The sequence below is a fragment of the Marmota monax genome, unplaced genomic scaffold (assembly GCF_021218885.2).
Source record: "Marmota monax isolate L192 unplaced genomic scaffold, Marmota_monax_Labrador192_F-V1.1 WCK01_AAM20220418_F8-fsc00010, whole genome shotgun sequence".
Lineage (NCBI taxonomy): Eukaryota > Metazoa > Chordata > Mammalia > Rodentia > Sciuridae > Marmota > Marmota monax.
The window spans coordinates 4,731,091-4,735,493 of record NW_026692321.1 but is presented as its reverse complement, the minus strand read 5'-3'; the positions used below and the strand labels follow the sequence as shown (position 1 = coordinate 4,735,493).

Sequence of the window (4,403 nt, the reverse complement as noted above, 5' to 3'; positions counted from 1 at the left end):
GTCAAAACAAACGAAGTACAATATGTGGATAAGACTTGGAGACATTATGCTCAGTGAAAGAAGCCATTTGCAAAAGGCCGCATGTTGTAAAATTCCATTTATATGAATAGGCAAATCCATAGAGGAAAAAAAAAGAGAGAGAGAGAGGTTAGAAGTTTCCAGGAGCTGAGGGGAGTGACTGCTAGAGGTACAGGGTCTCTTCTTGGGGATATAAAAATGTTCTAGAATACTTGCTTCAATAGCACATACTAAAATTGGAACTCTACACAGAAGATTAGCATGACCCCTTGCAAGGAGGACACACAAATTTGTAAAGCATTCTGTATTTTTTTTAAAGTTCTAGAATTGATTGCAGTGGTAGTCACATAGTTTTGTGAATATGCTACAAAGCATTGACTGAAATACTTTTATTAAAATACACTGGCTGTATTTCAATAAAGCTGTTATTTAAAAAGAAGATATCAAGGCAGGTACAGTGGCACACATCTATAATCCCAGTAACTCAGGAGGCTGAGGCAGGAGGATTACAAGTTCAAGGCCACCTGGGTGACTTAGCAAGACTGGTCTCAAAATCAAAAATAAAAAGGGCTAGGGATGTAGCTCAATGGTAAAGCACTGGGTTCAATCTTCAGAACCAAAAAAATAAAAATTAAATACATGCATGAATGCATTCCTAAACTAGTAGGAAAAAGTCAAGGTCCAGTGTGACTCTAGAATGAGCATCTTCAGGGGCAGCAGAGCTACAGCTGGTAGGAGGGAGCTAGACCAGGTGTCGAGGCTGCCTGCCTTCTCCCTGCAGCAACATCTCCCTCCAGGTCCCTCACTTTCCACCTTAGGAAGAATTCGCTGCAGGAACACAAAAAGGGAGCTAAAGGCCAAAGAATGCTGCTCTGGCCTCTTCTGTAGGCCTGTGGCCAACTTGGGCACAGGAGAGTCCCTGCTCCTCTTCCGCATGGCTCTGCTGCCTGAGACTTCTAATCCACCTCAGTACTGGCTCCCAGGGGGTCTTGGAGCCCACCTCCTGGCATGCACAGACACACACACACACACACACACGCACACTCGTGTGCACACACCCACAGTCTCCACTTACTGACCCACTACAAGATTGAGGTAGGTACTCTTAGGCACCCTCATCTTCAGACTAGGAGAAACTGAGGCACAGAGAAGTTAAGAAATTTCCCCAAAATGACACGACCCATATCTAGAGCCATGGTTCATGCCCTTGATTGCTTTGTTATACTGGGATACACATATAATATGTATGTTCATATATGTCTGAACTAGCAAATTCTATATAAACATGTACTTATCAACCCCTGAATAAATAAATATTTGCTTAATAAATGAAATGCACAAATAGAAACCAAGAAAACTGAAAATCCAATCTTAAAAGAGTTCCAGAGCTGGAGAGATGAAACCCTCCAGATTCTGTACCCAACACCAGCTCTTAGTGAGATGGATATGGTATCCCTGAAGCGTGTGGGCAAAAGGCCTCCAGGTCTGCCCAGGATGGAGGGAACATCAACATGTATCAAAAGGCTTTTTCAGCCCACTGAGTTCTGCAGGGGCTTCTTCTGGGTGTGACTTCACATAGAAAAAATATTGAGAACCAAAGGCCCAAATGGACTCTAATCCCACCTCCTGCTCTGAGCACCTGAGATTTTTTTTTTTTTAATCAGGGTCTTCTCTTCTCAAGATCCTCTTTTTTTTCTCTTTTTCATTTGTTTTAATTGGCATATTTTAACTGGTGTTATATATACGTAGTAATGAGATTCCGTGGGCCATATTTGTTTGTGCACATAATGTAATTCGATCACTCCTCCCCGTAGCTCCCCCTTTCTTTCTCTCCTCCCTCCCCCATCCACTGGTTCGACTCTACTGATCTCCTCCTATTACTGTTGTTTTAGTTAGTGCCTGATAATCACACACACAGGAGAGATTCACATGGTGTAATCATACATAGGCAGAGCATATCTTGGTAGATTTCATTCCCCAGTACTTCCCCATGCCCCTCCTCATCCCTCCCTCTTGGTCTCCTTCCTCCACGCTATTGGTCTTCTGTTTTTACGAAATCAACCCCCTTTTTTAAAAAATTCCTTAACATAGAGTCTCTCTCTCTCTCTCTCTCTCTCTCTCTCTCTCTCTCTCTCTCTCTCTCTCTCTCTCTCTCTTCTTCATATGAAAGAAACCATCCTACCTCTGACCTCCTGAGTCTGGCTTGTTTCACTTAGCTAACATTCTCTACTTCCATTCTTTACCCACAAATGACATAATTTCATTCTTCTTTATGTCTGAGTAAAACTCTGTTGTATATAAATACCACATTTTCTTTATCTGTTCATCTGATGATGGGCCCCTAGTCTAGTTCCAAAACTTGGCTATTGTGAATTGCGTTGCTATAAACATTGATGTGGCTGTATCACTATAGTATGCTGATTTTAGATCTTCGGGATAAATACCAAGTACTGGGATGGCTGGGTCACCTGGTAGTTCCATGCTAGCCTTTTGAGGAATCTCCATACTGCTTTCTAAAGTAGTTATCCTAATTTACATTTCCAGCAATGTACAAGTGTGAGCACCTATAATTTTAGTTGACCTTCATCCATTTTTCACTTCAAGTCAGTATCAAAAGTGAATAGTCACTGCCACCTGGCCTTTTGCCTCAAATTTACCTCATCAAATACTGACACATCAACCTCAGTTCCTGAAAAAACTTCACCTCCAAAATACATGCAAAGGAGCAGTATTTTCCAAGTGTATGTGAAAAAGAAGGTGCCTGGTATTGGAGGAGACAGAAGAATAATCAGGATATCCAGAGAGAACTTGCTGCTGCTCAGCCCTAGGGGAGTAGGGTGGGAGAGCTGGGCCTGGGGGAGCAATTGCTAATATTTATCTTGTGTTTGCCAGGTTCCAGGACAATGCTAAACACCTCAGAGGTGTTAGCTTATTTTATCTTGGCTGGAGCCCTGGGAGGCAAGTCTAGTTTCCTGCCGAGTACATTTAGGTGTGGAAGGAGTGGAAGGAATAGCTGTTGAAGTCACCCAGGGATGTGAATGCAGTTAGTGACAGAGCCAGGAGTAGAAGCTCCTGTCAGCACAATGCACACTCCATTGCAACCTACCCCCAAACCCCAGTTACTGCCAAAGGGCCCGACTACACCAGCAGCAGCTGCCATCTGCAGCATCTGCCTGGCTTTCACACTCTGCTGTCCCTTGACTATGGAGGGGTGGGAGGAGGGCTTCCTGGCCAGGTTTTGACAAAGCTGTGCACACCTCCAGTGTCTGTTGTCCAAGGAAATCTGGAAATCTAGAATGCATGTTCCATTTGCTGCACATCTCAGGTGTTCAGGAGTCACTTGTAGTTAATGGCTACCATATTAGATGGTTCAATCCTGCACTTGTTGCAAAAACAAAGCCTTAGAAAAGGCGGGTAACCTCCTCAAGGTCCCATAAGTAGTAAAGGGGATAGTTGAGATGTGAATTTTGTCAGTCTGACGTCAAGCCTAGGTATTACCCACTAACTACACAACTAGGGCCCCAGCACGCATGTCTGAGTCCTATTCCAAGCAGAAGGGCAGAGGGGCTGCCTCCTGACTTCCAGCTCGGGCTCCCAGATATAAAGATGGTGTCCTGGAGTGGTATGGGAGGGAAGAGGCAGGAAGATACCATCACAGTAGCTGCAAACCTAGGGGCCAATCGCAGGGTGATTGGTGGGGGGGAGGCCTTCTCATGGTCTCTGCCCAGACAGAAGTCTCTTCTGCCCCTCACTTCTGTCTCTGCAAACCCCACCTAGTCACTTTTCCAGGAAAGCCAGGAGCACACGATTTCTGGTCTCCCAATATTTGCTGTCTCTGCAAAACAATAAGTCTGCAGCCTGCAAAGAATGCTGATGGAATCAATGGCATCAGAAGGTGACTTTTGAAAAAGAACAGGGGAGGGGGTGGGGGCTGAAACAATTCACTCAATGACAGTAACATCCGTGAGAGAACCCAGAGAGGGATCAATACCTGCAGGTGGATTGTTTGCAAACTGGGACACTATTGAGCAAGTTCCAGGCCAACCCCTCAAGGGTGGGTTTCCACAGGAAGGATGACTGGGTGCTTACCAGCACTTTTTTTTCAAACTGAGAATTCTGCTTATGCCTGTGCAATGGAAGCCTGATCAACAAGTCATGGATTCCATTGGTTTTTCTGAACATCACGAGAAATTCTGGAATCTTTGTGCTGAGTATCATTTCATGGCCCACCTTGGTTCTCTATACGTTTGAAACAGTCTCTGCTCCAGTGGGCTTGCTTGCACACGGTGTGAGAACTGGGATGGACTGGAGATTTAGAGATCTCGTTTCAAGTCTTGGTTCTGCTGCAAACTAACCAGAGGCTCTCAGATAACCCTTTGGACTCG

General features: G+C 44.7%; 1 non-coding gene across 1 annotated transcript; it reads left to right on the top strand.

Moving 5' to 3' along the window:
• The first annotated feature begins 228 nt into the window (after positions 1 to 228).
• Positions 229 to 330, top strand: LOC124090875 (U6 spliceosomal RNA). The gene has a single exon (XR_006851261.1). It is a non-coding gene; the product is annotated as a U6 spliceosomal RNA (small nuclear RNA).
• The last annotated feature ends 4,073 nt before the right edge of the window (positions 331 to 4,403 follow it).